The 22,864-nt window shown below is 36.3% G+C and overlaps 1 protein-coding gene across 1 annotated transcript in view; it reads left to right on the top strand.

Annotated features, from left to right (window-relative positions):
- Positions 1 to 3,094, top strand: part of Ca8 (carbonic anhydrase VIII) — an 88,777-nt gene extending 85,683 nt beyond the window's left edge. Inside the window, exon 10 of the mRNA XM_013009268.1 lies at positions 2,135 to 3,094. The gene's annotated coding sequence lies outside the window, so the exon portion shown is untranslated. The remainder of the gene's footprint in view (positions 1 to 2,134) is intronic.
- Positions 3,095 to 22,864: the final 19,770 nt, after the last annotated feature.

Here is a 22,864-nt window from a genome sequence, read left to right as displayed (position 1 = left end):
TTGAAGATAGAGTCTCTCAGACTTTTCTGCTCAGATAAACTTAAACTTCAATACTCACATCTCAGTCTCCTGAATCACTAATTATAGGTGTGAGCCACTGGCACACAGGGACCTCCCCATCTTTTGTCTAATTGATGTTTTGGATCATGCTAACTTAATTTTTAGAAATTTAGCTATATCCTTCAAATGAAAGTTTACATTATGAACCTAGGGTAATGTATCTGGACCAGACTGCTCCTAATGAGTTCAGAGGAATGTTGGTCCCTGAAGTGTCCATTTAATCAAGAGGAGCTGGCCACATTTGGACTCGAGTTCATTCCTTTGAAGGAAATTCATGTATTGTGACTTTTAGGCTTCATTTATCTTTGAGGTTTTGTGATTTTACCAAATGAACATTGATTAGTTTCATGTCACTTAATAATTGGTATTTTTGAGCTTGTGATTATCATAACAATGACCACTTTTAACTCTGAAATTACAATTTTGAGGTTTAGTCTTACAGATCTGATGGGAGAGAGAATTGGGGAGATGTTGATCAAGGATTATTAAGTTAGGAATGAGTTCAAGAGATCTAGGCAATAGCATAGTGACTTGTTTAAAAGAATATCACGTTCTTTAATAATAGTAGCTGCTTCTGCTGCTGCTTCCCCCCTCCTGTCCTCCCTCCCTCCCTCCCTTTCTCTCTTTCTCTGTTTCTCTCCTTCCTTCCTTCCTTCCTTCCTTCCTCCTTCCCTCCCTCCCTTCCTCCCTCCCTCCCCCCCTTTCATCTTTCCATTGTGGGGCTTGAACTCATGGCCTGGGCACTGTCCCAGAGCCTCTTTGTGCTCAAGAGTAGCACTCTACCACTTGAGTCACAGCACCACTTCCAGTTATTGAGTGGTTAATTGGAGATAAGAGTCTCACGGAGACTTTTCTGTCTGGGCTGGGTTTGAACTGTGATCCGAAAATCTCAGCTTCCTGAGTACCTGGGATTACAGGCATGAGCCACTGGCATTCAGCTTGAATAGCTTTTAAGTATTCTTATCACAAAAGTGCAGCTATATAAAGTAATAAATATGTCAACCACCTTTTGTTAACCTTTCCACAATGTATTTTTCAAGAAATCATTCTGTATATGATAAATGCATATAATTATGCCCATTTATGAAATAAAAATAAATTTAAAATGATGATGGCCCAGTATTTCATTTGAAATGTAATTTGTGCTATATGCTCCAGCATAATAAACATTTTCAAATAAATGATCTTAGGAATTGTATATATTTACGTATATTTGTGTATATCTATAAGCCTATCTATGGAAATACATACACACTATATGGATAATTCTGAAGTATTTCACTGTATTATAATTTGTTAAAGAGCCATTCAGTTAGTTTCTAATCTTTTGGTTGCAGCGAACATCATTACATATAAAATTGCCATATGGTTGATTGATTATGTCTTTGTCATAAAATTCTAGAAGTATGATTCTGGTTTGAAAAAATTATAATTATTAAATTTTTTCTTTTGTGATTCTGTAGTATTGAACTCAACATCTAATACATGCTAGGCAAGTGATCTATTTCTAAACTACACTGCCAAATCCATTCCTAAATTTAATAGATATTATTGTTTGAAATACTAGATCAGTTTATATTAGACATCTGTCTAAGGGTGTTAGATTCTATTGGCCATGTTAGCAAATGTTGTGTTGTTGAATTAAAATCTTAGCTACTGTCCTTTTCCTAAATGGGTAGAACATGATTTGTTATCTCAAAAATTCTATTCTTATTATTTAACTATGTACTTAATTGTACATAGTAAAGTAATTTAGGAATAGTACACGTAAAGTAATTTAGGAAGAAGTGATTTTTATGATCCTGAGTTATCATGCACTCATAGTTATTACACAGGAAATAAATGACAGAAACTTGAAGCTTTACTTTCATTTATAAGATGTAATATGCAAATATTTTGTCTGTAGTTTAATTTATTTTGGGTAAAACATTTGTTTCTGTGAAATTTTGTACTAATTGATTCTGCCCCAGAAACAAAATTATGGTAGCATTTGTGGAAAAGTTACATGAAGATATTATGGAGTAAGCTGTGGAAGAATGCTAGTAACTTAGTTGTTTTATTCTTTTGCCTAAAGGAGGAAGACAATGGTCCTGGGGTGTGTCCTTGGATGGGAAATGGAAACTTGTGAACTGAAGCTTCACTTTATCCCCACAGCCTGCAGTGTTTGTCTTTGTCTAATGACCTTTGGTGGACATCCATGAGACTTGCCTGTACAAAGCTGTAATGAAGTATGAGAAGTGGCTGTATATTCAAGAGAGGCCCCACATTGTATGCCCATATACATTGCACACATACTGTATGTGGCTTATGTGTAGAAAAATGAAGCTAGTTTTCAGAGTTTATATTAACATGAATATATATCATGTATTTAATATTGAGATAGACAAAAATGCATTTCTGGCATTAGTAATCTCCATTTCTTTTGTCTAACAGAAAATTTGTTCATGTTGAGACTAGTGTAATTCTTGATAGTAAAATAAAAACTTTGATTAAGAATAGCCTAGAGCTTTACAGTGCACTGAGAAGGATTATTAAAACCCACCTTATGGTATTTTTCAGTACCCATACCAAAATTATTGTCAAGCTGATTTGTCATGGAAGATAATTTAAGTTGATGAAGTGATATAAAACCCACTTTATTTCTTAAAGGATTTAATTGAATATATGAATTTAATATGAAATATCTGAAGCTGTGGTTTCTAAAAATTTGAGAATGGCATAAGAGATAAAATGATGTAAAGAAGATGGGTACAGCACACCAGGAATAGCTTTATTTTCCACAAATAAAAATATGGATTTAGAAGTGTCCTGTTTTAATTTAAATCTACACTTTATAAAACTTCAATGTATTTTATTATATAGATTGCACTTCTTTGAAAGCTGGCCAACAATACCCTTATTTTAATTAATTGTAAGTGCTACTGCAAATTTGAGCATATACTTATTGTCAGATGTGACAGAATGAGAATTTATGTAAAGCAATGAAGTCCTTGGCTCAAAGGAAGAGCACAATAAATATTTTTTGTTGTTATAATTGTTGTAAAATGAATTACTTGACTACAGTTTCAATTTGGATGGATGTGTAATGCAGAGCGGTAGGAATGCTAAAATATCTTTTAGGAGTAGGTGGAGTAGCTATGCATTCACAGGTTTTTAGATGTATTGTTTTAGCAGTAGCATAAGGAAATGACACAATAGTAACCATCTCAAATATCACTGAAAACAGAAGCCAAAAGCCTTATCATGGAGATGTAGGCAGGAAAGAGAAAGGACTGAAGCAGCACCAGTGAGGAAAGTGGAGCTTGTGGAGCAGGGCCAGGGGGGGGGTGGGGGGGGGGGGGAGGGGGGGTAGGGCAGGTGGCTAGAATATATTGGCAGCTCTGGAGCACAGTTGGGCCGCAACAGGCAGAACTGCTGAAAGACAGGAGGACCTGGGTACTTCCTTTAGTGTATAGTATGCACCAAGGAGGAAATGGGAAGGCATGTGTAAAAAAAGCATGATTAACACTGGTATCTTCCAGACTACTACAGGTATCATTCATGGGCAAACATGGGTTGCAGAAGTACCTTCCTTTGTAGTTAACACCAAAAGATTAGTCTGAAGCCCTTCATGCATACCCTGTCGCCAGTGCTCCTGGCACTACACTTGGACCCAGGACTTTAAAACACTGCCCAGTTGCTTGCCTCACCAGTTGTATGGGACTGGATTCTTGGACTGCCCATGTTTCCTGCCACCTCTCCTGAAGCATACAAATTGACAAGTCTAACCACAAAAGGGGGGGGGGATAGGAAGGAATGGGAAGGGGAAACAAAGGAGGCAACAATGCTTGAAATGTACTCATAGCCCATGTAATTGTAACCCCTCTATAGGGTATTTTCACAATTTTTTTAAAAAGGAAGATCTCCTAAAAAAGAAAAACAAACCATTAGCAATGATCTCAAGTACTAAGTTAGTTTTCTATGTTTTTATCCTCTAGATTTTTATTTATTTTACTGGAGCACTTTATTTTCTGAAACGAACTTCTTGATTGAGATCAGTGCCTATTGGTGAGGTTCTTTGGAGGCTTAATATTCTTTAATATGGAAACCTTTTCATGGCACTTAACCTAACTCCAACTCAGAATAAAAATACTACTGTTAGTCTGTGTTTGTAGCAATGGATTTGAAAGTATGATTTGCCCATCATCAAAAGTAAAAAAAAAAGCAAACCAACCCTAAATCTCCAATCTATACTATTTTGGTGGTGGAATATGAAACAAAAGTAAACCTATATCATGAAAGACTCTGAAATTGAACAAAGAGTCTAGACCAAAAGGGAGGAGATACTTAAATAGAGATACAGGCCAATTAAAAAATCTGGAAAATTAGGGTGGCCTTTTCTCTTTTATTTTTTATTGTAAAGGTGATGTACCAAGGGGTTATAGTTACATAAGTCAGGTAATGAGTACATTTCTTTTTCTCCCAGTTTTTGTTTCTGCCCAGCACCGCCTGCCCCAAGTTGTATAGTTCATTTCCAACATAGTATCTGGTGAGTAACACTACTGAATTAGTTCACTCTTTGTCCTACCATTTCTGTGCTTCTACTTCTCCTCCCCAAGTCAGATAAACTTATATACAAGACAAAGGCTACAGAAATAAAAAACAGTGACAAAAGTGAAAAACAGAGGAAAAAAATGGTAAATAGTACAATAAAAATCCTTTTACTTCCATTTCTTGATGTTCATTTCAATAAACATCATTTTATATGATCATATATGCATAACTATTGAGCCCTTGTGATCCTCTCCTAAGAATATCCTCCTTTGATCTCACTGTATGAATGTTTAGAATCCTGTTTAATCATATGTAGGTGTAATTATTTGTCTTTTACTATCCTATCCATGTAGTTTACTTGTAGATTTATAGGCACATTCTAATGACTACAACTGATGGAAACCATGCAAACTATATTTCCACAGGCCTGGCTTGCTTCACTTAGTATAATTTTTTCAAGTCTTTCCATTTTCTTTATGAATGAATTGGACAATGTCATTCTTTCTGATGGAAACATAGAATTCCATTGTGTATATATACCACATTTTGTTGATCCAGTTGTACACTGAGGGGCATCTGGGTTTATGCAATATCTTAGCTATGGTAAACAAGGCTGCAATTGAACATGGTTGGGCTAGTGGCGTTAGTGTGGCCTATTTTGTGTTCTTTTGGATAAATGGGTGGCTTTCTTTTCTCTTCCACTCTTTTTTTTTGTTTGTTCCTCTCCTCCCCTCACCCTCCTCCTCCTTCTCCTTGTTCTCCTTATTCCTCCTTCTTTTTCTTACAAAATACAAGATCAACAAACTGAGGTCAATGCCTTTCTACATAGCTTTAATGAACTTAAGTGCATCTGATCCATGGTAATTAATGTAACCATTGGTGTGAAAAACAATATTCTCCTTAGAAGGTTTATTAGTTAAGTATCTTCTTTTTGGTTGCTCAGTCTAGCTTAAGGCTTGCCAATTTTCTTGATCTTGCCAAAGAACCAAAATTTGATTTTATTGTTTTCCTCTATTTTGTGTCTATTGTTTTCTACTATTCTGCTCTATTTTTTTAAACTTTAGATGATGATTGCTTTTCATTTTATTTGTGCTTTTCTTGTTTCTTGAGAGTTGTATTATTGACTTGAGATTTTCTGTTTTAAACCAAGGAATTTATAGTTATAAATTTTTCTTAAATATTGATTTAGTTGTAGCCTATGAATTTTAGAATGTTACTTTTGTATTTTTATCTCAGAGTATTTTCTAACCTTCTGATTGCTTTTTAACCCAATGTTTATTTGGGATTAGGTTAATTTCCCAAGTTTTTATATGATTCATAATCTCCATCCATTTTGTAAGCAGAGAGGTCTAGATCCTTTTAAATTCATAGTTTAGTTTTAAATTCATAGTTTCTAGTTGTCTAATGAATGGCTTGTCTTGGTGAATGTTCCATGTATACTTAATAAAAGTGTGCATTCTGCCTCTGGATGGTGTGTTCTATAGATCTAGATAGTTTATAGTCTCAATACAGTATTCTATATCCTTGTCAAACTATTGACTTTGTTTTTATTATTGAAGCAGGAATTGAATAGACAGATAAATTAATTTGTCTATCTCTACAATCTGTATTCCCTTTGCATTATTAAATTGTTGTTTTATGATATTACATTGTAAATTCCTCCTACCTCTAGTTACATGTTTTACTTTTTGAAATATTAGTATAGCTACTTTAGTTTTCTTACAGTTATTGTTTGCATAAAATACTTTTGTATCCATTTGTGGTCATTTTATGTTTTTAGATCTGAAGTGTGTCATACAGAGAGCTTATGTTTGTTTTTTGAGGGGAGGGTAAATTCAGCCATACAATCTCTTTACTTTTTGATTGAGTTATTTAAGTTAAGCACATCAATGTTATTGTTGAGTTTGAATTTATTTTCTTAGAATTATTCTAGTGTTTACAATATATGTGTTAACTTATCTGAATCTATTTAATTACAATGAGTTCCTTGTTTATTACTAAATGACTATGTATCATTGTAAATATTATCTCTCTCCTCCATACACACATATATGTGTGTATATATATATCTGTGTACATATACACATATGTATATATGTACATACGTATTCATATGTATACATATATGCATATATATGTCTTTCAGCCCAACAATACATTTTTAGAATCATTATATAATGTATATGTGTTAAGGAAGCTGGGAAAATGTATGTGTAGGTCAACAGTTTCTTATATAACCCTCCCTTTTTTTGTGCCAGTACTGCAGCTTAAACTCAGGGCCAGAGTGATGTCCCTGAGATTTTACTTAGGCTGGTACTTTGCTGCTTGAGATATACCTCTACATGTAGATTTTTGATGGTTAATTGAAAATAAGAGTGTCACGGATTTTCCTGCCTAGACTGACTTTGCATTATGATCCTCAGATCACAGCCTCCTGAATAGCTAGGATTACTAGTTGGGCCACTGGCGCCTATTCTAATTAGACTTTTTATTTACCATTTCTGGTTGCTTTCATTTGGTCCTGTGGATTCAAGTTTCCATCTGGTATTATGTTCTTGCTCTAGTACAGGTTCGTTTTCACTTACTTCCTTTGTGCTGTTACTGGGAGGTTTATTATGTTTCTGTATGTTTTTGGTGTAACAGTACAGTAATGTATATTTTATATACTTGCTTTTGTCAATAAGAGAAGAAATACATACTTATGTTCTTTTATAATTTTGTGCTTAAATATATTGGGGCAGATTAAAATTAATGTCTGGGATAACTGGGCTATTTGTTGTGAGGCAAGTCTGATTACAAATCCTCTTTGGTTTTATTTGGAATGTCTTTATTTGACCTTTATTTGCAAAACATAGCTTTAAGGGATATGATTCTTCATACCAGTTTGTTTATGAAATACCATCCCGCAGCCCTCTGGCTCTTATTGTTTCTGATGATATGTCAGCTATAAGGCTAAGTGGAGTTTCTTTCTACATAATAAGTTGTTTTTCTTTAGCTTCTGTAAGAATTTTTTCTTCTTCTCATCCCTAGTAGTTTTATTGGGTTGTGTTTGGGTATTAATCTATTATACTAATTGGAATTCTTTGTGCTCCTTGAATATGTAGAAAATGTTTTATTTGGGAAGTGTAGGCATTATTTCTTTGAATATTTTTCCCTTTACTATGTCTCCCTCTTTTTCCTAGTTCTAATAGTCATATACTATTTCACTTAATGGAGACCCATAGTTCTCTTGAACTCCTGTGTTCATTTTTGCCCAGTTCTTCAAATCTGAGGCTTATGGGTCTTTTTTTGTTTTTGTTTGCTTGTTTATCTGGCTGTACTATTTTATTCAATGTTATTGCTTCTGCGATGTAAGACCTGTGACTTGACAGGCAGCAAGGAGACATTCAATCCAATATGTGTTGTTTCTGGAAACTTTACAGTATGCATACCTCTGTGGTCAGCTTCTCAGCACTTCATGGCCCTAAATCTTTTTCTCTTCCTAGATCATTCATTTCATATCCAGGCCAACGAACAGTGATAAAGTTCATTTACAACTGTTCATTCTTGGATCAGAATTATAGGAGTTGTTTTTTTTTTTCTTTAAGTAGTTGTACAAAGGAGTTGTTATTTAACAAAGTAGTTCATGAATGCTAGGCATCTTGATCAAAGTCACCACTTTCAACATTCTTACCCATCCTACCCTTCCCCAATCCTTTCCTCGCTCTTCTTGAATTTCTAGGATATACATTAAATTCTTGGCTGCATCCTCCTCTTTACCTCCACTTCATTCATGTACCCCTTTCCCGGATTCCACCCCAACCCTGTCAAGTACCTACTTCCTAGTATTTCTTTTGAACTTTGACTTCGCTTTTCTAAGGAATTACACAATTTTAGTTCTCCCTTACATCTACCATATTTTAGTTAATACATTTGTATACACTTGCATACCATACAATGTACTTAGAAATTTATAAGCTAAATCTAGCTTCCTGTGGGTTTTCTTTATTCATAGCAACATGACAAAATAGTAAGCATCAAACTCTTATGCCATTTAAAGTTAAAGATGAAAAATTGTCTGTGCATTCATCACCTTGTCTTGTATGACCTGCATTGATTCACCTACAACATGGAATATACCAATTCTGTGGTTCCATGCTCTCTTTCCTAGTGATAGTTGATGGGCCCAGGTCTTCATGGATGGAGGAAATGCTGTCAAAGACCAGTGGCCCAGAGCTGCTCTGTCAGCTCCTGCTGGCAATGTTGAACTTGCTTCTATTTTTCATGTACTCTTTTCCTTTTAACAGGAGAATCATTCTACAGCCCAACTGTTCTATCAAAGGCCCTGTGCATGGACTGCAGTGGATCTATCACTACATCTTTGGCTGTTAGTAGTACTAAGTTCTGAGGAGAAAAATATCACTTTCCAAAGCAGCATCTCTTTTTTCCCCTACTATCAGACAAGGCATGAAAAGGAACTGCATTTTGGAGGGAGAATCTACTTAGAATTATGCCCAAATATGAAAATTCTCTAAAGATCATGTTAAAATAATTCATGAAAGATGACTGAGAGCATACTCTTGAAATGGGAGCTAAAAACTATTGTACTACTTGTATGCTACTTTTTATTGATTCAGACAAAAAAAAGTTAACTATGCCCAATTTTTCTTTAGTAAGGCAGAAAGAATCATTTCAGAGTGATTCTTTTATGCATTTGAATCACGTTAGATCCATCTTAAAGTTGCAAATGTAGGCAAGTAGACTTTGCTTTGGGGCAGGTGTTTTGTGATTTTGACAAAGGCTACCAATAGGTAACCAGGAAAGCTGTAAGGAGAAGTTGCAGCTATTTGCATAGAGAACTAGAGAGAGAAGGGAGCCTTTAGAGAGAGAGAAGTGTCTTCCTCAAATTGAAAACACATGAAAGCTCACTACTTGGGAAGGTCACCAGTAAACAGTTCATCACACAGGAAGGGGGATGCCTGTCTGAGTGCTCCAAGATGTCAAAGCACAAGGGCTCTGAGTGGGCCTGGTATAGCATTTTGGAAGCTGAGAACTCTTTATCAGGGGCTGCTTGCCCCTTCTTCCTTTATTTGACCAAGCTGTGTGTTGTGGGAGCAATCACACTGGAATTAATAGGCCTGGCGTCCTTGAACCACACACACCTCTGGATATTTGCAAAGCTTCAAGGAGAGACACCACAGGAGGGTAAAAAAGGATATGTGCAGGTAAAAAATAAAAACCAGGTGGCCATTTTATTTTTTAATAATGGATTTTTTTTCCCTCAAGGTCTATACATATGAAAGGCAGGTGCTCTAATTGTCATATTTGTTTTTTGGTGCTTATTTGTTTTGTTTTAAATTTGGTAGCTATTTTTTGGTATGATAGTATTTGTTTTAATATAGTAAAGTTAGATGATACCAAAAATAGATTTGATCAGGCAAAGTACAAATCTAAAAGCCCTAAAAGTTGACAAATGACTTGGTCCTTCAGAAGTTTACATCCTTTTCCTTACAGAGCTTGATTTTTTTGTATTTTATTGTTAAGGTGGGGTGGTATACAGAGGGCTTACAGTTACATACGTACGGTAGTGATTACACTTCTTGTCCAGCTTGTTACCCCTTTCCTCATTTTTTCTCCTACTCCCGCCCCGCAAGGTTCTCACCTTGTCCTTTGTCTCACCATTCTGTTGTTCCCCTTCCCTTCCTAATTCAAATAAATGTATATACAATACCAGGCTACCAAAATAAAATACAGTAACAACAGTGGCTATACCATGGGGGAAGAACATACAAAAGAAACAAAAAAAATAGTATATTAAAGCAACAATGAAAAACATCTTTTTTAAATTTATTTTATTTATTTTTTTTGGGGGGGTCCGGTCTTGGGGCCTGAACTCTGGGCCTGGGCGCTGTCCCTCAGCTCTTCAGCTCAAGGCTAGCGCTCTACCACTTGAGCCACAGCGCCACTTCCGGCTTTTTTCTTTTTGCTTATGTAGTGCTGAGGAATTGAACCCAGGGCCTTGAGCATGCAAGGCAAGCGCTCTACCACTGAGCCACCTTCCCAGCCCCTGAAAAACCTCTTTTGTCCATGTCTTGGAGTTCATTTTGCTTAACATCACCTTACATTCTCATATGTACATAGCCATTGAGCTATTCTGCTCATCTGATAAGATTATACTAGATGTATAATAATTATTGCAAATAAAGGAAACCATAGGATATATGTTTCTTTGGGTCTGGCTTACTTCACTTAATATTATTTTTTTCCAAGTCTTTCCATTTCCTTGTAAATGGGGCCATGTCATTCTTTCTGATGGAAGCATAGAATTCCATTATCTATCTATCTATATCCATATCCATATCTATATATCTATATCTATTGATTTATCACATTTTCTTGATCCATTCATCTACTGAGGGGCATCTGGGTTGGTTCATAGCTTAGCTAAGGTGAATAATGCTGTGATAAACATAGTTGTGCTGGTAGCTTTAGTATGACCTTGTTTGTGATCATTTGGGTAAATGCCCGGAAATGGGATTGCTGGGTCACAGGAGAGCTGTATGTGTAGTATTTTGAGGAACCTCCATATTGCTTTTCAAAGTGGTTGACCAAACTTACACTCCCACTAACAGTGCAGAAGTGTTCCCTTTTGACCACATCCCCTCCAGCATCTGTTGTTATTAGATTTCTTGATAATAGCCATTCTAACTGGGGTGAGGTAGAATCTTAATGTTGTTTTGATTTGTATTTCACTTAGAGCCAGAGATGTTGAGCATTTCTTCATGTGTCTATTGGCTATTTTTATTTCCTTTTCAGAAAAGTTTCTCTTTATTAATGGGCAGTTGTTTGTTTTGGGGATTTTAAGTTTTTGAGTTCTAAGTATATTTTAGATGTGAGGCCCTTGTCTGTTGTTTGGCTAGTGAAGGTCTTCTCCCAGTCCATGGGCTTTCTATTGATCTTACTAGCTTTGTCATTTGCCATGCAGAAACTTTGCAGTTTCATGCAATCCCATTTGTCCAACCTTTTTCTGATTTGTTGTGTTTCTGGGTCACTATTAAGAAAATTTCGGCCTATGCCAAGGAGCCCTAGAGTTTCTCTTACTACTTCCTGTAATGTTTTCAGGGTGTCTGCTTTAATTTGAGGTCTCTGATCCATTTGGAGTTTTTTTCTGGTGCAGGGTGATATATAAGGATCTAACTGTAGTTTTCTACAGGTATTTAGCCAATTTTGCCAGAACCATTTACTGAAGAAGCTGTCTTTCTTCCATTCTATGTTTTTGGCTCCCTTATTTAAGATTAGGCAGCTATAGGTCTGTGGGTTTATTTCTGGGTCTTCAGTTCTATTCCATTGGTCTTATAGTCTGTTCTTGTGCCAGTACCAAGCTGTTTTGATTACTATGGCTTTGTAGTAGAGTTTGAAGTTTGGTATTGATATTCCTCCAGCACTGTGCTTTCTGCTAAGGATTGTTTTTGTTATTTGGGGTCTTTTATTGTTCCATATGAGTTTAGATTGCTTATTTTATTTCATTGAAGAATAAGGTTGGGATATTGATGGATATTGCATTGAATTTGTAGATAGCCTTTGACAGTATTGCCATTTGCATGATGTTAATCCTCCCAATCCAGGAGCATGGGAAGTTTTTCCACTTCCTTAGTGCTGCTTTAATTTCCTTTTTCAGGTTTTTAAAGTTTTCATCATAGAGGTCCTTCATGTTTTGTTAATTCCTAGGGCTTTTGTTTTTTTTTTGGGGGGGGGGAGGCTATTATAAACGGAGTTGCTTTCCTGATTTCAGCTTTGCTCTTCTCATTATTGGCATACAGAAAATCCATTGATTTTTTTTATTATTGTGAAAATACCGTACAGAGGGGTTACAATTACATGAGCAAAGTAATGAGTACATTTCTTATCAAGCATTGTTGCCTCCTCCTTTGTTTCCCCTTCCCATCCCTTTCCATCTTCCCCCTCGTCCCCCTGCTTTCCCCTTCCCCACCCCCACTCCACCCTCCTCTACTTCTTTCTTGAAACTTCTTTTGAAATCTTAAAAGATGACCTTTCCTCTCAGACCACCCCCTAATACTATTAATATTGTAGCATACACATCAACAGCACAGGAATTTCAAGTTAGAACTTCATTATTTCACTAAATAGTTCACCCTTCATTTATTTCAGTATGATAATGCCTTTCTAATAAAAGCCCAGCATTATTGAAGACAGGAGTTAATCCTACTTTTCTTCTTTGTTACTTAAAGGCCCTGGTAAGTACTTGACAGAGGAATATTATGGTTTTGAACAAGGTTCAGATTTGACTGATTTTATCCATTTACCACCTAGGTGATGAGGTTCACATTGCTAATTCTCATCTATAAAAGAGATTTTGTGTTTTCCACATTCATTTATTGTTTCAGAAGATTATATAAAATAATCACTAAAAAACTCAGTATTTAGTGTGGCATAGTAGAACTATTATTTTTTTTTATTGTGAAAATACCGTACAGAGGAGTTACAATTACATGGGCAAGGTAATGAGTACATTTCTTATCAAGCATTGTTGCCTCCTCCTTTGTTTCCCCTTCCCATCCCTTCCCATCCCCCCCACCCCAGTCCCTCCTCCACTCTCCCCATCCACCGTGCCAAAGTTGTAAAGTTGGTTTTTCGACATAATGTCTTGTAAATCTCATTGTTGCAATGAGATTTACAGGGTCTACCTGTAGCATTATTTAAACAATTTGTTTTTTCCCTTCCCCTCCACAAATTATACCAATGTCAAATACTGTGAAAACAGGGGTTATGCAGTGGGGGAGGGACATACAAAGCAACAAAGAAATCATCTGATAAATATGTTAGAAACAATAGCAAGAAAGAAAAAACCATTCGAGCCCTTATCTTGGGGTTCATTTCGCTTAACATCAACTTATCTGACCGTTTCTGCTTGTCTCAGACAGATACTAGTTATTGCAAATAAGGGAAACCATGGGACCTATGTTTCTTTGGTCCTGGCTTACTTCACTAAACCCATTGATTTTTTAGGGTTAATTTTATACCCTGTTACTTTGCCAGTTTCGTATGAGCTCTAGTAACTTAAAAGTGGAGTACATGGGGTTATGTAAATACAAGATCATGTCATTTGCAAAGAGGGAGAGTTTTACTGCATCTTTCCCAGCTTGGATCCCCTTTATGTTTGCATCTTGTTTTATTTCTCTAGCTAGGTATTCTAATACTAAGTTGAAGAGGAGTGGAGTAAACAGACATCCTTGTCTTGTTCCCAAATTTAGAGGAAATGGCTCTAGCTTTTCACCTTAAGTATAATGCTAGGTATAGGTTTGTCATGCACAGCCTTTATTATATTGAGGATTGTTCCATTGATTTCTAGTTTCTCCAGAGCTTTCATCACAAAGGGGTGTTGGATCTTGTCAAATGCTTTTTCTGCATCTATTTAGATGATCATGTGATTTTTATCCTTGCTTTTGTTGATGTGATGAATTATGTTAATTGACTATAAATGTTGAACCAGCTTTGCGGTCCTGAAATGAATCCTGTTTGATCATAGTATGTGATTTCTTGGATAAATTGTTGAAGTTGATTGGCCAGATTTTGTTGAGAATTTTTGCATCAATGTTCATCAGAGAAATGGGTCTATATTTCTCTTTGTTGGATAAGTGCTTATCTTGTTTTGAGATGAGGGTTATGCTGGCTTCATAGAGTTTGGTAGTAAACTTTCACTTTCAATTTTATTGAAGAGTTGGAGGAGTATTGGTGTGAGTTCTGCTTTGAAGGCCTTGGAGTATTCAGCTGTGAATCCATCTGGTCCTGGGCTTTTCTTGGATGGGAGGTCTTATTGCTGTTTCTATTTTGATGCTTGATATGGGTGTCTTTAGTTGGTTTAAATCTTCTTGGTTTAGTTTGGGCATATCAATATTTGCTAGAAATTCTTCCATTTCTTCCAGATTCTCAAATTTGTTAGCAAATTTGAGAAATATTCCACTATAATGTTCTGAATCTTGGTTGTTGCTGTGGTTATGTTTCCATTCTTATCTCTGATTTTGTTTGGATGTGTTCTCTTCTTCCTTTTTTTGGTAAGATTTTCTAAGGGTCTGTCAATTTTGTTAATATTTTCAAGGAACCAGCTCTTTGTTTTGTTGATTCTATGTTTATTTGGACTCAAATTCATTTAATCTGATTTAATTTTAATTTCCTTCTACTGGATTGGGGTTTGGCTTATTCTTTTTCAAGGAGCTTCAGGTGCATCATTAAATTGTTGGTTTGAGATCTCTCCAATTTTTTTGATGTAGGAACTCAAAGCTATAAATTTTTCTCTGAGTATAGCCTTTGCTGTGTCTCAGAGGAGCTGGTAATTTGTATGTTCATTTTTGTTAAATATCATGAACATTTGAATTTCTTTTCTAATCTCTTCCAAGACCCCCTGGTGATTCAACAGTGTGTTGTTCAGCCTCCATGTGATACAGGATCTTCTTTGGTCACTTTTGGTGTTGAATTCTAATTTTATTCCTTTGTGGTCTGAGAGAATACAAGGAATAAATTCAGTGTTTGTGAATTTGGACTAATTTGCTTTGTGACCTAAAATGTGTTCTATTTTGGAGAATGTTCAATGTGCTGCTGAGAAGAACGTGTATTCTGATGCTGCTGGGTGAAAAATTCTGTAGATGTTTGTTAAGTCTAGTTGGTCTATGCAGTTATTTATATATGAGGTTTCTCTGTTGAGTTTTTGCTGGGTTTATTTACCCAGCAGGGAAAATGGTGCGATAAAGTCACCAACACTCAATGTCTTTGGATCTATGTGTGATTTTCAGGAAAGTAGTGTTTCTTGGATAAATTTGGATGCTCCAGTATTTGGTGAATAGATATTTAGAATTGTTATAGCCTCCTGTGGGAGAGATCCCTTAATTAGTATACAATGTTCCTTCTTTAATCTCTTCTTGCTAATTATAATTTGAAGTCTTTTTTATCTGATACTAAGATTACAACTCCTGCCTGTTCATGGGGACTGTTTGCTTGGTAGATTTTGTTCCAGCCTTTCACTTTCAGGATGTTTGTTTTTGTGGGCAAGGTATGTCTCTTGAAGGCAGCAGATAGAAGAATCTTGCTTTTTGATGCCTATTTATGTCATTTAATTGGAGAGTTAAGTCCATTAACATTGAGAATTAGGATTGAGAGGTGTTTGGTAGTTCTGCCTCCTAGGCCGTGTCTACTGGGTTCTTACTATGATTATCTGATTCTCTGTTTGGGGTACTTTCTCTGCCTTTATCATGCTCCTGTTAGTTTTTTATGTGTAAGACATCTTTAAGTATCTTTTGTAATGCTGGTTTGGTGGAGATATATTTTCTTTTCGGTGGAATGTTTTTATTTGTCCTTTTGCTATGAAGGAGAGTTTAGCTGGGTACACTATTCTTGGTTGATAGTTGTTTGTCTTTAGGGCGTGGTGTACATCATTCCAGGATTTTCTTGCTTTCATGCTCTCTGCTGAGAAATCTGTAGCTATTCTGATTGGTTTTCCTTTATAGGTGATTGATCTTTGTTTCCCTGACAACTTTAAAGATCCTTTCCTTGCTCTCTATTAATCCTTTGTGGATTGTTGGCTATTTTGAAATATGGTCTTGTTTCCTGCCTAGGCCTGTTCCTGGGCACAATCTACTTTAAGCTTTTTTTTTTTTTGAAATCAGGAAAATAGGCATATGTCCAGCTCTCCACTGAGAAAAGCTCATGAACTTTTCTACTTATCATGGTCTAAAACCAAAATCCTTCCAATCTCAACTTCCCAAGTAGCTAGGATTCCACTTGCAAGCCCTGAGAGCTCACCATGTGATCATTTTTGATGCTCATGTGATAAGAAAGTCATACCTATTTACAGAAAAAAAATAAAGAAGTTATTATGGATTGGGTTATAAATTTGCATTTCTTAATTGAGGAAGTATCAGTAGCCCTTGAAGAATGTGGCCCAGAACATATGTGATTCTGGCCAGATTCCTCTCTTTGTTGCAGGTTAATTTCTTCCAAGACAACTGCCTTAGATTCTGTTTTCTCTTTGTGTTTTCCTTTATACCAGAAAATTGTTATTTTTTTTTAACCTCTGTACTTGCTCTAAAGAAAGATTTGAGCTTTTTCAATGGTTTCGCCTACAGGCTTCTTTCCTCATAAAGCTCTGTGAGATGACAATTCCTCATAGACCTATAGAACATCATTGATTTTGCTTTCCATGGAGCTGTAACAAGGAAAAAAACAAAACATTCCAGCTTCATTTACTTGTACTTAGCTTAAAATTCACTCCTTTTGGAGGTCACACACCTAAGTAACACAGTCTCCCAGTGGTTTTGATGTAGATGACTCCTCTGCTAAGTGAATTGTGATAACAGTTGCCTAGGTTATTTTTATAAGTGACCTGAATCCCACTTCTGCTGAAAACCTTGACTTCTTGCTTAGACCTGCAAAGTCCAATAGGGTGGCTGGAACAAGATGATAAAATTTGATGTTTGTCTTAATTATTTGTCTGTCTTCTTCGTAGCCTTCTCTTTGTACTACAGACCCCTAAGAAGCCACTGTGACTGGAAATACCAGAGAGTGAAAAGAGAGCACTTGAGTTCTTAAAAGATCTGCATATACTCCCAGAAAAAATTATGAATATGCCCCTTTGTTATTTCTATTTTCCTCATTCTCTCATCCCTATTCTATATCTGTAACTCCTCATTTTCTTAAGGTTGAGAGGCTAACTTAGCTGAAGCTCCCAATTATCCATTCTTTGGCTTCTGAATGAATAAAGCCCTTCTCCCATCATTCTGTCTCTTGACATTTATAAAGTAGCAACAAAATCAAAAACCTTTATCATAGAGCATCAGCTTTGTATCTCAAGTTTTCTCTATTCACTGCCCACATTAATGAAACTTCTCTTAGGGTTAGATGAGTGAGTCACCTATCTACACTGAAAAACCAGACTTTGTCATAATGATGAATCAGCAAAGACAAACAAAAACAATACATAGGCTGTTGGTTTCAATTTGTGTATGCAAAAAACCTTCAGGAACTTAAAGAGACCCCTAAACAAACATACAACAGAAACAGAACTTCCAAGATTTTCCACATGGAAACAACCTAGTAAGGGAATGTAAAACAGATACAAGAGATAAAGTTAGTTATAAAGCATTAAAATTTTGACCATTTGTTTTAAGTAAATTTTAAACAAGGTGTTTTTGCTCTTTAAAAATGCAACAATTACTAAAGAAGTGCATAGTTAGGAAATGGGCAGGGCTCTTTGCAGCAGCACATTGAGTACAGAATTAAGTAACAAGGAGACTTAAAGGGTCACTCAAGGACTAAAATGCTCATTAACTTACACAATGGACAAATCTTTTTTGGACAGGATGTTAGTTTATGGGAGGTGACTTAGAATACACATATGAGTTAAAAGTAGTAGCTTTATTTCTTCCTCACAACCTTCCTAATTTACCTCTGTATGAGACTGCCTTATTTTATGTTCCTGTATGCCACAAACCCTATTATTATTATTTTCATTGTTAAGTTGCCTCAGTGTTTGTCTTCTGTTTATTTTATATTCACTCTCTAGTCAGCATTAGTAAAATTTATGAAGTAATATGGAATTATATTGTTATATGTCTTTCAATTTCATCCATCAGAAATACTTAACAAATATCCCAGTGATTCATGTAATTCATGTCATGTATTGTTCTTTTTTTTTTCTGTGCCAGTCCTGGGGGCCTCTGCACTGCCCCTGAGCTTTTGTGCTCAGGACTAATACATAACTACTTTAGCAATATTCCATTTCTTGCAGTTTTGGTAGCTAATTAAGGATAAGAGTCTCATGGATTTTCCTGTACAAGCTGGCTTTGAACCATGAACCTCTGATCTAGCCTCCTGAGTAACCAGGATTCCAAGAATGAGTCATGAGTGCCCAGCAACATTGCTCATTTTTTGTTTTGTTTTGGTGCCATTCCTGGAACTTGAATTCAGGGCCTTGGTGCTTGTCACTAAGCTTTGTAATCAAAGCTCTAGCACTTGAGCCACAGCTCCACTTCCTGCTTTTTTGGTAGCTAATTGGAGATAAGAATCTCATGGACTTGCCTGCCCAGACTGGCTTCTACCTGGGATCCTCAGATTTTAGCCTCCTACACAGCTAAGATTACAGGTTTGAGCCACTAGTACCCAGTCCTCAACTTATTTCTTGAGGAGAATTAATTATTTGCTTATTTCTCCCTCTCTCATTCTAACATATTTATAAGATGATTACTTTGTTGCTTTATATGTCCCTCCTCCATGGTATTACCCCTGCTTTCACTATATTTGATGTTGGTATAATTTGTGGAGGGGAAGAAAAAAAACAAATGGTTTAAATAAGGATACAGGTGGACCCATTGCAACAATGAGATGTACAAGATGTTATGTCGAAAAATGAACTTTACAACTTTGGCCTGCGGGAGGGGTGGAGGGGAGGGGGAAGGTGGGGAAGGAGAGGGGGAGATGGGAAGGGATGGGAAGGGGAAACAAAGGAGGAGGCAACAATGTTTGATAAGAAATGTACTCATTACCTTGCCCATGTAATTGTAACCCAGTATTTTCACAAAAAAAAGAACAAAACTTTTAAAATATGTTTTATTGTAAGGATGCTGTACAGAGGGGTTACACTTACATGAGGAAGGTTATGAGTACATTTCCTATCTGGCATTGTTACCCTCTCCTTTGTTTTCCCCCTCTCCCTTCCCACCCTACTTCATCAACTCCTTCCCCTCACAAGTTGTAAAGTTCATTTTCAACATAGTGTCTTCTACATCTCATTATTACAATGGGTCAACCCGTATCCTTGTTTCAGCATTTTGTTATTTCCCTTCCTCTTCCCAAATCAGAAAAATGTATATACAAGATGCAGGACACTGGAATCAAATACAGTGAAAACAGGGGTTATATCATGGGGGAAGAACATACAAAAGAAACAAACAAACACATAGTACATTAAAAACAACAGTGACCAAGATAAAACCTCTTGTGTCCCTATCTTAGGAAGAACAAGACTGATCTTTCCAGGTAACATTTAACCACCATAAAGTTCAGGGCCTGTGTTTTCCTGTCTGACAGTTCTCACAGCATATTGTTTACCCATACACTTTTGTTGCCTGACAGATTTTCTAATGAGATTAAAGACATTGAATTTGTTACCAGATACAAGCAAGCCCCAGTGATAATTAAATACAAGCCTCCTTCCTTTTAGAAATGTAAAATATAATGTGAATATGTATATATCCCCTGACCCAACTTTTCTCAATAGTCATTACTGAATCTGTGATTTCCTGGGGAAAATATTTGCAACCTAGTAAATAACAAGCAGGTTCTCAGCCTTTAATATGATCCTAAAACAACATTACCCTTTTTCTTCTCAGCTTGTGGACAACACCGATATTCCTGGTCAAACATCTAGGATGTAAGTGTCTTGATAAAAACTAATGGCTATGTGATTATCTTATAGTTTCGGATCTTGTTTCTAGTTTCTAAAAGTGTTCTCTGAGAGGATGCATGGAAAAGCTGTAAAACACCCAGTGGCTCCACTCTACCTAATCCATGAATGTGGGATGTTTTCCTACCTTTTGATATCTTCTAAAATCTGTTTCATCAAAAATTTATAGTTTTCACTGTAGATCCTTCAACTGCTTGGTTACGTTTATTCCTAGCTATTTTATTTATTCATTTATTTATTTTTGAGGTTATTGTAAATGGAATTATTATCTGAATTCCCCTCTCATCCTGTTCATTGTTGGTATAAAGAAAAGCTATGCTGGCACTAGTGGCTCACGTCTATAATCCTAGCTACTTAGGAGGTTGAGATCTGAACATCAGGGTTTGAAGCCAGCCTGGGAAAAAAGTCCATGACACTCTTATCTACAATAAAAACTACTCAGAAGAAGCCAGAAGTAGAGCTATAACTCAAGTGGTAGAGCATTAGCCTTGAGCAAAAAGAGCCCAGGGACAATGTTCAAGCCCCAGGACCAGGAAAAAAAAAAAGAATGCAAAGAAAAGAAAAGCTAAGCCGGACACTGGTGACTCACGCCTGTAATCCAGGCAGGAAAGTCAGTGAGAGTATTATCTCCAATTAACCACCAGAAAACTGGAAGTGGCACTGTGGCTCAAGTGGTAGAGCGTTAGCCTTGAGCTGAAGCATTTAGGGACAGCACCCAGGCCCAGAGTTCAAGCCCCATGACCGACAAAAAAGAAAAAAAGGAAAATCTATAACTGTGATGTATGTTGATTTTGTGCCCTGATACATTATTGAAGATGTTTATCAGGTGCAGACAATACCCCCGCCTCCTTTTTTTGTGTCAATATTGAGGTCTGAACTCAGGATCTTGTGCTGTCGCTAAGCTTCTTTGCTCATACTTGATGTTCTCCCACTTGAGTCACGCCTGCACTTCTGATTTTCTTGCTGATTAACTGGAAATAAGAGTCTCTTAGAATTCTCTGTGGAAGCTGGCTCCAAACCATGATTCTCAGATCTCATCTTTCCAAGTAGCTGGGATTATAGGCATGAGCCATCAGCACCAGGATGATAGCAAATTTCTTGAATATTTGTGCTTCTTTAAAAATTGGTTTATTCTATCAATTTTAGGCCACACGAGTAATTTTTAATTCAAAGTAAGCTAGTATGCTATTTATCATTTTGATGGGACATTTGTCCTCAGAATTGATTTTAATCATTTCTTTCTTCATATCTCTAGCAACTCACATAAATACGATTTTGAAAAACTAACTTTAAGAGTCATTGGATTTTAAAATTATCTTTAAATAGTTATACAAAGGAGTTGCTATTTAACAAGGCAGTTTATAAGTACAATGCATGTTGATTAATGTCTCACCCAACCCTCTCCTACCCACCTCTTTCCTCATGATTCACTGGATCTTTAAAATACTAATTTTCTGGGCTGGGAAGGTAGCTCAGTGGTAGAGCACTTGCCTTGCATGAATGAGGCTCTGGGTTCGATTCCTCAGCACCACATAAGCAAAAAGAAAAAAGCCGGAAGTGGCACTGTGGCTCAAGTGGTAGAGCACTAGCCTTGAGCTGAAGAGCTGAGGGACAGCGCCCAGGCCCAGAATTCAGGCCCCACGACCAGAACCCCCCCCAAAAAATAAATAAAATACAAATTTTCTTCCCATTTCATAGTCACTTAATATGTTGTGAAGTATTTTATTTATTTAGAAGTCAATGTGGAAAAGGAGAGTGACTCTATGTGTTAAATATAGGAGGAAAAGTACCAAGGTTAGATAGTTGTGTACGCATATTTCAGAGGAATTTCTTTATAAATATGAGCATTCTTCTTCTTTTACTTTGAACCTATCAGAAAACAAGTCCCAAGTAGTTTTTCAATTGGCTGAGTGTTTCTTTTAACAAGAAAATTTCTAACAGCTTCCCGAAAGCCTTCCTCGGCCTTCATGCTGGAGCAGTAAGCCGTGCAGGGGCATCACACTGGTTTTCCCTAATACTTCCTTTTGGCATCGCATTTTGAAGTGACTGGATGCATGAGTTGTCTTAAAAAGTACAGCCTACTGTGATTTGTAATCCAAATATTTCCACAGGGAGCATAGCTGTGTAAAATAAAGAGGCTCTTCCCAGCTTTGTGTGAATTTTCACCCAACCATTTAAAAACATGGAGCCTGTTTTGTACCTCTAAGAATTCCCATTAATGAACTTCACCACCAAATAGGATGCTTGAGTCTTTCCCCAGGAACCTCAGATGATAAAGGAAAACATCTTTATTTTTTTCTTTTTGTAGTGGAGCAGGATAGAATAATGGAGCTTGGGCAGAATCTGAGCACATTTAAAATAAAGATGCTCATCTGTTGATACTAGGAAAATGTGTTAATGTCACAACATACATAGAAATGCTTCCATTTATGTGCATGCTTGGTGTTTTTTCAATTTATCTCAATTTCACTTTGAAAGGAAAATAAACATCTTTTTTTATTAGAGTGTTGAAAATATGTATACTACTAATTCAAATAAAGAGTTCTTCAAGGGTAGAATCTGAGCTAAAGGACAAATGAAATGGATGAAAGGAATAGAAGAAAGACACAGCAGTACTAACAGTATAATGATTCTGCTCCTTGTCGCTTAAGGAAACAAAATCTATCATTCAGATTGAGCTAAACTGGTGGGCTGCATGCATAGAAAATGTTTTATCATCAGAGTATGAGCAAGATCAATTGCTAGGTTCTTACCACCAAAACTAGTGAGAAGCATCTGTAAAGAGGAGTATCATGGAACAAGAGTAAGAATGACAGTTCC

Source organism: Dipodomys ordii, unplaced genomic scaffold, assembly GCF_000151885.1.
Source record: "Dipodomys ordii isolate 6190 unplaced genomic scaffold, Dord_2.0 Scaffold9, whole genome shotgun sequence".
NCBI classification, from domain to species: domain Eukaryota; kingdom Metazoa; phylum Chordata; class Mammalia; order Rodentia; family Heteromyidae; genus Dipodomys; species Dipodomys ordii.
Note: the sequence above shows the minus strand (reverse complement) of the source record. Positions and strands in the feature narration are given on the sequence as shown.